The following is a 12,924-nucleotide window of genomic DNA, read 5'->3' on the forward strand; positions in this document are numbered from 1 at the left end:
ACAGCACTTTATTTAGCCTTTAGTGAGAAAAAGTCACTTCACAGCTCCAGTTTAGGCACAAGGCACTAACAAGCAGATTTAAAAAAAAAAAAAAAAAAGATCCCTTACATAAAAACATTTTGAATTAATACATGAAAGTTGATTTGTATTCCAGGTGACCTTGCAAATCAGGAGATTGAGTTGTGCCATTTATCTCCAGAGAAATGGGTTCAAATCCTGATTAGCCCATAGAGGAAATTCCATTTAATGGTCTAATTTTGATGGGCTGAAAAGCTGTTCTCTGCCTAGAACCACCATCTATTGTGGCATGATTGGCAGTCTGCGTTCAAGACAGAACAAGAACTTCACCTCATCTCCACTCCTATTACTTCATCCTGCCATCGGCTCGCACTACCTAACACTCCATTTCCAAAGAGCCTGAGAAAATAGAAAAGCATGAACAGCATGAACAGTCATCCCAGCTGCCAAGAGGAGAATGGCGAGGTGGCAGAGGGGAGCCTGAGGAAACGAGAAGGAAGCTGTTGGAGGAAAGTTTCAATGGAAGGAGATGGAAAGTAGACAAGAAGGGGAAAAACAGAGAATGAGGCTGGACAGGGAAAGGATGTGTGGATAAGGAAAGGGTGGGATGCAGGTAAACCAGAGGTGGTGGATGCCCCATCCTTGGACACATCCCAGGCCAGGCTGGACGGGGCTCTGAGCAACCTGATCTGGGTGAAGATGTCCCTGCTCATGGCAGGGGTGGCACTGGATGAGCTTTGAAGGTCCCTTCCAACCCAAACTATTCTAGATTCTATGATTCTATGACAGCCAGGGCTGAAGGCAATAAACCAAAACAAGTATAACTCCATCTAAACAGCGGAAAGAAACCTCAGCTGTGGAGGGAGTCCATCAGGATCACTTCCCTGAATGGTCTCACTGTGTCTGGTGGTCCTGGTTGATACAGAAATGCTCTTAGTCCTCAGCTTGTGCTGAGGACTGTGACAGAAGTATTGTAGCGTTGTTGGTTTTCCACGTCTCCATTGCTCAGAGCACAAAATGCTCTGTTCTGCAGAGGAGCAGAGGATTTGCAAAACTGATGAGAAGCCAACTCAGATTAAGAAAATAAATGCTCATCTCCAGTCTGATCAGTACAGTATTTCCAAGATCATAGAATCATAGAATGTCCTGAGTTGGAAGGGACCCACAAGGATCATTGAGTCCAACTCCTGTCCCTGCACAGAACAACCCCACAGTTCACACCATGTGTCTGAGGACATTGTCCAGTCTCTTCTTGAACACTGTCAGGCTTGGGGCCGTGACACCTCCCTGTGGAGACTATTCCAGTGTCCAGCACCCTCTGGGTGAAGAACCTTTTCCTGATGTCCAACCTAACCCTCCCCTGGCACATCTTCCTGGCATTCCCTCGGGTTCTGTCATTGGTCACCAGAGAGAAGATCTCAGTGCCTGCCACTCCTCCTCCCCTTGTGAGGAAGCTATAGCCCCCATGAGGTCTTCTCTCAGTCTCCTCTTCTCCAGGCTGAACAAACCAAGTGACTTTAGCTGCTCCTCGTACAGCTGTTTGGTTGTATTTCTTCCCCCAGCATGAGAAGCTTGCGTGGTGTCCTGCCAGGTGTTCTCCATAGGCGGCGTAAGTGGAGGAACACAACAGCAATTGGTGCTGTGACCCCAGTCACCCTTGTGAGGCTGTTGTATGCCATGCTGTAGCAGACACAAAACACTGTCACCCTAAGGTGGCAGAAGAAGTGGATGAGAATCTGTACGTGATGGCTGTGAAGGTATTGCTGTCACAGCTGGAGGGCATTTCAGCCAGTCTGCCCTGTTCTCCTTGCCCTTTTCATAACCCTTGGGTGTGAGGACAATGAATGTGCTTACAAAATACCCCTGTTTGGGGTGGTCTTACCAGGGACAACAAGATCTGCATTTAGAATGGTATCGATAATGGGGAAGAATGTTATAAAATCAGCCTGATGATTAAATGTGAACCATTGCAGTTTGGGAGGAGAAATGCAAAAAGGGGATGTCCCGGCTGGGCAGCAGTATTGGGAGGGCCTGGGGCACAGAGTGGACTAAAGGCTGAATATCAGGATGATATCGCATGTCCTTTTCTGGCCACAGTTACTCCAGCAGCGAAAGCCACTGATCGTAACCTTGCTTGTTCCTCATCATCTCCTCCTGCCTCAGGTTTTGGCTTCTTTGTACCTCCTTATACCTCAGCCTTATCTAGGTCTGTTAAATGGATGATTAGAAAAGACCTGTTATTTCAATTATTTACTTCAACCCGGATCATTTACCCAGAATGTGTTAGGGAATAAATATGTGTTGGTTATGCTGGGTGACCTGGGAGGGGGAGAGCTTCAGCTGAGGGGGGTGACAAGCAGCTGGAGTGGGTGAAAAGTTTATTTCTTTTCAGCCAGCTCAGCTGCGGGCAGAACAGGATGTGCGACAGCAACCTAAGACATAGGAGATAATTATTCTACTCCACTTGGCACCAGTAAGGCCTCAGCTGGAATCCAGTGTCCAGTTTTGGGTGCTGCACTGTAAGAAGAATGTAGGCAAACTGGAGACAGTCCAGGAGAGAGACACGAGAAATATCAGAGGCACAGAAGGAACAACCTAGGAGGAAATATTGAAAGGATTATTTGTTTAGTCTGGGAACAGCAGAATCTACAGACATGATAAAAATCTTGCAATACGTTAAAGTTTATTGCAAGTAGGACAGTAATAAATCTTTGCCCATGGCCACTGGGGAATGGGGAAGGAAGGAACCAGCTTCATTTGCATCTAATAAAATTTAAGCTGGACATTAGGAAAAACTTTCTAGATAAGAGGGTGATGAAGTAAAGCTAGCTGGGGAGTGTGTGGGCCTTGTTAAAATTCATAATAAAGGTGTTTTATTTTAATAATGAGCATCAAAAGGATGAAGATGTTTCTTGTTTAAATGACTATTTTGGGCTAACACCTGGGACTGGATTTCCACATGTCGACAGTCCAACCATATGGATGCACTTGCAAGAAACGGCTCTTGGCCTGCAAGCTTCAGGGCATATCCTCTTTTTTCATGATCAGCGTGTACAAAACCCAGCATCTTGTGACTGATCTCTTATTGCGGGATCTCTACATATTGCTGCAATACAAGTAAGCCATCACGGTACACAAGGATTTGTATAAAATTTTACAAATACAGGAATAACCTTTCTCTTCTGATTTCATTTCTGGCCCCACTGTATTTTTTTCCTTGCAGGTTCATATCCTATATTTCTAATCCCTTCTTTGTAGATTTGCTGTGTGTGCACAGCCAGAGATAGATCCCCTGATTGCTGTTAATCCTTTGGGTGTTTTTACATTATACGGCATATGTCCAGTGAAAGTTCTGTCGTCTGGTTTTAACGATACTCGCTGATCCTCCAGCAAAATCGCACCATCGTGTTTCCATCCCAGGGAGTTCTCAGGCTGTGAATTGGGTTTTCTTCCACAGCAGAGGATCAAAGAACCTCTTAATATTTTCAGAAGTTCAGTCTAATGTGTTTGCAAACTTAGAAAATAGACGGAAGGTTGGTCTAAAGGCTGGACGTGGAGGTAGAAGTCAGCACACCAAGGTCCCACACTGGACCTTTGCACCTGACTATGACCTTGTAGAGGTCAAAATCTATGGCTGTAGCTGGTCAAAATTTTTTCGTGAGACTTATGATAGAATATGGATTTTTATCATGAAATAAACTCTACTGGGGAATATATTTGCTACAGAATGCACTTTCTAGTCTTAACTGGTTTGGATTTTACGTGTTACTTCAGGTATGAGGGTTTGGGATTTTCTGCCGCTTGCTTTTAGTTTACTTGCAAAATCTGTTAGAAGTGTTTTCCTTTAAATTCCCAGTATAAGTGCTTAACCTTCATTCTATCTTGAGATAATTTATCTGTAAATGAACACTAATCAAGAAACCTGAAGTCATGGCTACTGTGGGATACTTCTAATATTTTGAAGATGAGTAATATTAAGCCTAAATCCCATTTGAAGAGTATATTCATTGGAGCACTAGAGCAGTACAGATCAGCAAAACAAAACAGCCAGTTAAACTGGGTTTATAGTTGCTTTGCTTTCCACAAAAGCACAAAGCACCCACGGCATATTAATTACCATATTAATTAATAATTTTTTTGCAGTTCTTCACAGAAGATAGGTGTCTACAGCATCTGTTGCGAAGAACCAAGAAGTAGTCGGTCTTGTCTGGTAAAATAAGCTGGGAGAGGAAACAAGATCTCATTAAGCTCTGCACATTCGCTGAGTGACAGGAGAACTTCTGGAGATGGTTGGAGCCCACAGCTCCATGGTGAGTCTTCCAGCCCCTAACTCTTGGTTGCTCTGCAGAGGATTAAGATAATCGTGTGGTCCCAGGTCTTCCTGTTAAAGCCGTGGCAACGTGAAAAGTTTACTGAGATAGAAAGAGAAAACAGGAAAGAGGTGGAGGGAGGAGAGGGGGAACTCATCTGCCCTGATTTAGATATTGAACAACTGGACTTCAAAGACTCTATTAGTCACCCGAGGCTCCATGAACAGTTGATGGGGAGGAAAAGAAACTCGAGAGAGATATTTGTCTCCTTTCAGGACAGGAAATGCCTGTTTCTCTGCTGCCTGTATGAGACATCTAGGTATCTAGCTACTTGATATGTGGAGTTAGCTGAGATGACCTTGCATGGCCTATTCGTTACGGCACTTTCCTGGGAAGAGAGAACCTGAGCTCTGGCCTCTGCTCCAGGGATTTGTGATGGAGTCTGTGCAGATCATAGGTGATACAGACACAAGCGGTAATGAAAGCACAGCCTCTCTCCTTCCTCGTGCCCAGGAGAGCACATTACCACAGGGGTGGGGTATTGCTGAGGAAGGTGGGAGATGCATGTTTGAATGTCCTCCTGCAGAAGAAAGAGCTCAGTCCCTGCACCACCTCCTGGAGGGTGTTTTTACCATTAGGCAACTGCCCACAAGTGGGAACCACCTCTTCTACAGTCCCCGCTTTGCTGTGAGGCAGTAGTGACTGCTATTACCTTTGTAAGGAGGACAACTGCCATTGAGGTCTTGCCATGACCCAGAAACCCTGACAGACCAGTTGCTTTAGGGGGTTTAGGCTGAAGAGCAATTTCAGAGGTCCAGGTGGACTTGGGAGTGAGCTGGGTGCCGAACTTTTCATGCTTGTAAGCTCTACCTAGGCAGAAACATGGAATGTTGAAGTTAAAAAGACGCCTCTTCACTCATCCATACCTGACATCCAGGCAAAGCAAACCCGACATTTCTCTCACAGGGGTATCAAATCGAGCCCTTGCTGCCCTTCTCCTGGGTCTCTTGACAGCCCTTGGATGGTCTGTGGTGGGTCACAGGGATGAGGCAGCAGCTGAAGGGCTCGTGGTGACACTGCTCCAGGGCACTGCTGTTTTTCCAAAGCCTCGCTGCACACCCCAGTGAAAGCCTCGCAGACAGAGGGGGCTGGTGGGAGGGATAGTGGGAGGAGGAACGACACAACACATCACCACCAGAGAAGAGAAGAGGATTCTGCACCAAGGATTGTGTCACTTTTGACATGTCCTATAAATCACGATCCAGTACCAGGGAGCTAACGCTGCACTGTGCCATGTTAGTGGTGCTCACTTTAGACAGTCACTGTTAAATGACATTACCCTCTAGTCAGAAGGTCCCGAATTTCATGTCTGCTATGTCTTTATGGGGCAGCTCCTGTGCCTGGACACTGGCAAGGGAATCCACTCTTATCTCCTACTTCAGCTCCCTGCAGACAGGCTTCACCCTGCTGCGGATCAGCGCCCATGAGGACCTGGTCTGCATTTAATTGCACCTCAGGAATAGGAATCCGCATCGTTTGGGAAGGAAAATCCTTTGGCACTGTAACCAGACCTAACCCATCTTTGCTGGCTTTATGGCCCCTGATTGCTTTTCCACATTTCACATGGGACAGGGCTCTCAAACGCTTCTTACAAACTTGACCAACTCCCTCCAGTTGGGGTTTGCTTTCTCACTGATATTTTGCTTATTCCAAATGAACTCCACACCTCGATTTAGTTACATATATATATATATTTGTATATGTAGTTGCAGCAGAGAAATGGGCAAGTGAACATGCATCACGTGTAAGGTCTGGGCAGAGCACGGAGCAGCCAGGCAGCCATCGCAGGGGTTTGGCACCTCGAACAGCAATGAGCACATGCAGGTAGAATGTTATTCTGCCGCTCCTGCTGAGTGCTCGGCAGTTCGCTCTCTGCTGAATCCTGAAGTCGAGCAAAAAAAGCAGCTGGTTAAGGTGGAATTTGAAAATCAGTCAGAAGATAAACAGGTTGCACCACTAAGTGCTCTCCAAGGGAAAAGCGGGGTGCAGCATATGTTCTTATTTTGGAAGATATTTAAAAAAAGAAAAAACTTTAATGGACCCTTTACTGGCTTGTACTAGTGGAGCTGTTAATTAATTAAATAACTATATGTGAATGGCATCCACTGGGAAGGAGCCTCACAGCTTCCAGATGCCAGTTATTGGCCTCATTACGGGCCTAAAACTATTACAGTAAATCATTACACGCTCCAAGATGAACTGGCACAGGGTTTCTGGGAGGAAGGATGGATCTATTCTCACTTGTGCCGTTCTGTGCCAGTTTTTATCTAGTGAGATTAATTAGTACTTTTAGAAGTGCAAGTCAGAGCTATAAAATATTAAAGGGTATTCCATCAATGGAGTGGAGACATGTTTAAGAAGGGCTTTTAAAACTTTTGGATGTAGACAGATAGATAGGAGTTGGAAGAGATAATGAGCAACATCTGATTTTGATTTTTTTTTTAAAAAGGTCGAATTTATAGCTAGCAGGACTGCACTATGTCTCCTTTGTGTGCTGTGGGAATACTCGGAGGAGGACATTAAAGTTTATCACTGAAGTTCAGGTGCCAGGTAAGCAAACAGTTTCTCAGGCCAAAACCAATCATCTAAGGCAGTTATTCCAAATACAAAATTAACCAGAAAGTATTAAATAACCTTTTAGCCTGGATCCCCTGCTGGGAGGGGAACATTTCCTGACATTGGATGACAGCCTAGAATCTATGATCTGGCCTAGAAATGGCTTTTTTTTTTTTTCTTTCTTAATTAATAAGCTGTAAATTTTTACCCAAATGACCACTATGGACCTTTCTGTCTTTATAGGCTGTGAGAGAGAAAACCACTGAGTCACCTACATCACCCCTTGCCCAGACAGACCATCCTTTGAAAAATCTTCTTGCCTGCTCGATCTGTTTTGAGCCCAAAAGCTGCATATCGAAGAGGCACTCCAGGGACTGTTTATTCAATTTGCCCAATAATTAGTTCTTAGAGACATTAATTCATGGGTAGACACTTCCTCTGAGAAATTATTCCACAGCTGAAGGTCCTCCCACAGCTGGATGAGGCAGGCTGAGCACACAGGCCCAGAGATGTTAGAGTCCATTGGCCAGGGGCTGGGAGGAGCAGAGGACCTCTGTCACTGTCCGCTTGCTCCAAGACCCAGTCCATGGCAGTTTGAGGGGGGCCAGGAGGGCACAAGGAGCTGCGGCGGTGCCTTGGCTGATGTTTCTCAGCAGTGATAGCCCTCCCACGCAGCCCCGCCGGGGCAGACCGAGAGATGCCATTGCTGATAGACCTCTGCAGCTTACCACAACAACCTGTTTGCCCAGAAGGACAGACGAGATCTCCCACGGCTCGGTGGGAAAGTGTCCTGGACTGCTCCGGCACGAAGAGCCTCCACATACACCCCCGTGACACATACCAGGGGATGGCAAAGGGGCTGCAAGTGAAATGCAGCTCTGCTGCTTGGCCACTCGCATCCAGGTCAGACCAGTTGCTTGGAGGACAACATCCCTTTCATACACCACGGTGTACGGCACACAATGTATCATAGAATCATAGAATGGCCTGAGTTGGAAGGGACCCACAAGGATCATCGAGTCCAACTCCTGTCCCTGCACAGGACAACCCCACAGTTCACACCATGTGTCTGAGGACGTTGTCCAGTCTCTTCTTGAACACTGTCAGGTTGGGGCCGGGACACCTCCCTGGGGAGCTTGTTCCAGTGTCCAGCACTCTCACAGTGAAGAACCTTTTCCTCTTGCCTAACCTAACCCTCCCCTGGCACATCGTCCTGCCATTCCCTCGGGTTCTGTCATTGGTCACCAGAGAGAAGATCTCAGCGCCTGCTCCTCCTCTTCCCCGTGTGAGGAGCTGGAGCCGCCATGAGCTCTCCTCTCAGTCTCCTCCAGGCTGAACAAACCAAGAGACTTTAGCCGCTCCTCATACAGCTTCCCCTCCAAACCCTTCACCAACTTCATATCCGTCCTTTGGACACTCTCCAGTAGCTTTATTTCCTTTTTATCATGCGTCACCCAGAACTGCACACAGTGCTCCAGGTGCAGAGCAGAGCGGGACAATCCCCTCCCTGCCCAGCTGGCGATGCTGTGCTGGATGCACCCAGGACACGGGTGGCCCTCTTGGCTGCCAGGGACACTGTTGGCTCATGTAGGCCATGTGTCCCACAACTCTTTACCATGAGGAGAAAAATTAGGCCTTCATTGGTTGTGAGGAGTCACAAGAGAATTGATAACTCAGGAAAACCAACCTCATCTCGCTGCTGCTCTTCAAGTGAAGGTAAGGCCACAGTCAGGAACCTCATTCACATGAATGATACTGGAAAGTGTGACTTACGGTATGAGAAATGTGTGAGTAAGAGTTTGCTGACTAATTCCTAGTTAAAGGAAATAAATTGATTTATTATATGAGCGTGACAAATTGAGGCACTGGTCCTGCAGGTTGGGCAGTGTGAGCAGATCCGTGTGTCCACGTGGCTCTGATAGGGCCCGACGAGGCTGAGAACTGGGTGATGGAGTTGCCAAACCGGCAATACAGCTGGCTCGAGAGCAGAAGTTTGGAAAGTTTAGTGTTTCTGTTTTTCTGATGTGCCTGAGATTTGGGTGGGAGCCATGGGACCTGCAGCACCTACGCTGAAGCACAAGGACAGACGGCTGCTTTGTCAGCAAGGCAGCCTTCTCCAGCATGTGTGCTGGGAAGAAAGCATGGCCTTTGCTGGTTTTAAACAAAACCAAATTGCTTTTAGGACCTTGGATCTGACAAGGGGAGTGTCACTATGTGTCCAACACAAACAAAAAACTGAGCTGAGCCAAGAGCAGCCCAGCGCTTGTCTCCCATTCCCTGGCTGTAACCACAAGAGACTCCTCTTGGCTTGTGTGAGAGTGGGAGGGAATGCAATCGCCGAGCAAAAAATGTTGTTTCTACTCGATAGTTTAACATTACGTAGACAGCAGTTATACTTTTTTACTGATCATACTTTTCTACTCTACAGAATCTTAAACTGGCCTATCCTTGCAGTAGAGAAAATGAAACTGAGACAGGAAAAATGCAGCTGCTCTTTTTCCGTGACACAGACTATTATATTTTGTTGATTTTTTAATTTTTTTTTTCTGAGTGGAACACTTATACCAAAAAGACTAGTGTGGTGTTAAGCCAGCAATTAAGCCATTGACTGATGTGTTTGATGGGAAATGGCTACAAGTGATCAGGGCATGGAGAGTATTGGGGACTGGCAAGAGAAGATGTTTAGATGACGGATTTGGATCCAGAAGAAGGTGGAAGTGAGTGCCGGTCATTGCAGGCTGGTAAGAGGACACCGACCGCTGTGCGGGGAGCCTGTGGACACCACTACAGGCCTCTGAATCACCGCGTGACAGTGACTGTCAGCATGGCCCATTGCCTTCTCCAGACATCGTCACCTGGCTCTGGGTGTGCGTGCGCTTCCCTGACCACCGCAATGATTTCTTCATGCCTCATGTTCTGAGTATTTTGGGAAAGAAGTAGGAGCAAGGAAGCCAGCCATGCATGATGATCAGTGCAGTCAATGATGGGTTTTGACTTTCCAGTCGGAGGAATAACAGGTAACTGTTAGAAATCTGGTTCAGTTACCTGTGTTCTGGCAGACGCAGCTGGAGAAAAGCTTTAGGTATAGCTGGGAAGCCTGGTCTGACTTTGTGAAGATGTATGCACACCCTTAACTTTAAAGATATAAATTTCCCCATTGACTTCCCTGGAACTATTCATGCATTAAACATACACATGAGCCTTTCTAGAAATAGGGAATATAAATTAGGCTACCAAAATAGTTAAATACTTTCTGTACAATGGAATGGGAAAATTTACAAGAGGCGTGCACATGGGCGTGCTCTTGGGAACAGATAAAATCTACGCCACGTTGTTAAAGGACAAGGCATTATTGCTTATGTACGAGAGGGTGTTTCCAACTACCCATAGTGCAGACTAGAGTGTTGTTTGCATTTGTTACGTTAATTAAGCAATTGACTGGAATTTAGCATGTGGCAGGTTGGCAGGAGGGAACTTCAACTCGGGTTGTGTGGCTGAGATCCTTTCATTGCGTTGACAGCCCTGTCACGCCAACAGAGCTGCGCTCTGGGTAACGCATTTCTGTTGGTGGCTTTTGTTAAGTCAAACTTAAACAATGCCAGCAGGGCCTGACAAAGAGAATTGATAAACATGAACAAGATCTACGTTACTTAAGCAGTCTGTTGTGGGCAAGATATCCAGAGTCTGGTGATAAGTAACGAGTTATCAGTCAAGGAGTAGCTTCTCTGGACTAGTAAGACTTCTTCTATTAGTTATGAGCCTCTAATTATTTTTTATATATATTCACATGGGAAATGTCTCTATTTTTATAGTCTATAACTGCTTCTTCACATTGTTTCAAGTCTGTTTTTCTTGATAGGTTTATTGTTTAGTTTATGCCGTAGTGATTAGCATCTAAATCTAAAGGTTGTTCCAGAGTTACCATGGCCTGTGTTTGCGAATGTCAGCTACACAAACCTCCAGCAAACGAGTAATGTTGTGACTTCAACTAGTGCTTAGAGCTGAACATGAGCCCAGCCTACAGCACTATCGAATCTATTTTGTGGCTGAAGGTGACTTGTTTTTGCAAAGCTGCACTGTACTCAAGCCTTTTAGACCTGTGTTTGCTAATTCATCTTAAGAAGACCTTTAAGCTTTGCCATTCCATGGCAAAAGTTTTGGCAAGCTGCATTCTCAGCCATCTTCAACGTTTCCTTTCATGCATTAAAAACGAACAAGGACGTCAGCTGTTAAGTCTACAAAAAGGCAACTCCGTATTCAGGAGTACTTAAGGCTTTTATAGAGTTGCATAGGATTGGCGGGGTTGGTTCTTTGTATCAAGACTGCACTCTGACCTCTCTTTTCTTCTGTGTTCAAAACCTCTTGTCACCCTACCCGGGATTATCAGGATCTGCTTTTGAGTATCAAGACCAATAAACTAGTGAGAAGGAGACCTGTGGGGAAACAAGGCAAGGCCAAAATGAGATGAGACTCCAGTCTCTACTCCAGTTTTCACTTGTATTTATTCTGGTTTACAGGGGGCTTATTTTGGCAAGCGGAGATGGGCCGCTCTGAGCTCTGGCACACCGTTTCAGACAGGGAGGAAATCTGGGCAAGGAGACCACAGTGTAAGAAAATGCACCTTGCATTCAGTTTCCATTAAACGTGGTGGAACTAAAGGGTTTCTCCATTCCCTTTGAATCTCCTGTTCCGTATCGTGATGGCTTTGCGAGATGAAACGCCTTCTGTCCTATCTGTGTCTTGCTGTTGTTCACAAGAATCCTAGAGGCAGCTAAATGTGTGCTTTACTCTGTGGATGAATTGACATTTTAGTTTTAGTACATCGTACCCCATAATAACACTGGATGGGTTTTGGAGAGGGAGTCTGAAAACCAACCTGCTTCTCAAGAGTAACGCAGTAATGGTCTTGGCTTCAAATAAATAGCAGGACAACAGTGACACTGAAATCCTCCAGAGCAGAGATTAGCCAGTCACCAATCCTAAATACTGGGAACTCAGCACATTTTGAACTTTTACACTGGTATTTGGTGATTCTTATCCTAACAGAAAGTGCTTTCATTTGTGTTATCTTTATTTTCCTAGACGCTAGACCACGCTCCTGGAGAGAACAGGTTGTAGGATCAAAAGATGTAGAAAATCAGCCTGGTTGTTCTGTGTCTACATGTTTCCATCTTCAGGCTGTAACTCAGCTGTGCTGTATATGTAAAAGTGCAAATTCTGAAGGAATAGTTCAAAGTTTTACCCTTGGCTTTCAGACACTGCAAAATTCTCTTCTCTTTATATCCAGGGCATTCATTTAAATACCTCTCTCTCTGTAGCTCCACCTGCACTGTCTCCTTGTGCTCCCTCCTACTTCTCCCGTTGCCCATGATGTCTTTGATCCACCCGTGAGCAGAACAGCCCCGTTGTGTAATCCTCAGTTCAAATTGCAGTCTGGCTTCAGCCCAGAAAACAAAGCCAGGGGCTGTGTTCCCTTCTTGCCTTTCGCCTCTCAAATCTCCTGTGGGTAGGATACCACACACACTAGATGACTTACCAGAAAAGGAAGTATTGGGAAATTTTGTTTCCTGGAAGAGATATTAGTAATGGCAATAAAACCCACACAAACACAAAAAGAAAAGCCTGTTTTGAAATCCTGACACTCTGTTGTGGTGCTTTGACTGGTGAACATTCAGTTCATGGCCAACAGTGCTACGGTTGGTCAAAATGTCACCAAAACAGGTAGATACCCAATCTCTGTCCTTCATTCAGAGCAGCAAAACCACTTGAGTTTCTTTACAAAACAGAAGTGAATTCAATGCAAAACACAGGCATGAGATGCTTCTTTTTGGGGAAGGCCAAGGTGAACCCAGCGAGTGACAGATGGCTGGAATTCACTGACACCTCCTGATGTTGTGCAGCTGGAATGGCCCAGCGGCCACCCTGCAAAGCAATGAGAAGGTTCTCCTGACCTTATAATGCTGAGGACACACTACAGTAA

At 45.7% G+C, this 12,924-nt stretch overlaps 1 long non-coding RNA gene across 1 annotated transcript in view; it reads left to right on the forward strand.

Annotated features, from left to right (window-relative positions):
• Positions 1-12,924, forward strand: part of LOC135984859 (uncharacterized) — a 43,326-nt gene that overhangs the window by 25,665 nt on the left and 4,737 nt on the right. Inside the window, exons 2-5 of the long non-coding RNA XR_010605721.1 lie at positions 4,162-4,328; positions 6,838-6,938; positions 7,188-8,660; positions 9,373-9,961. This is a non-coding gene — a long non-coding RNA (uncharacterized LOC135984859). The remainder of the gene's footprint in view (positions 1-4,161; positions 4,329-6,837; positions 6,939-7,187; positions 8,661-9,372; positions 9,962-12,924) is intronic.

Source organism: Caloenas nicobarica, chromosome 2, assembly GCF_036013445.1.
Source record: "Caloenas nicobarica isolate bCalNic1 chromosome 2, bCalNic1.hap1, whole genome shotgun sequence".
NCBI classification, from domain to species: domain Eukaryota; kingdom Metazoa; phylum Chordata; class Aves; order Columbiformes; family Columbidae; genus Caloenas; species Caloenas nicobarica.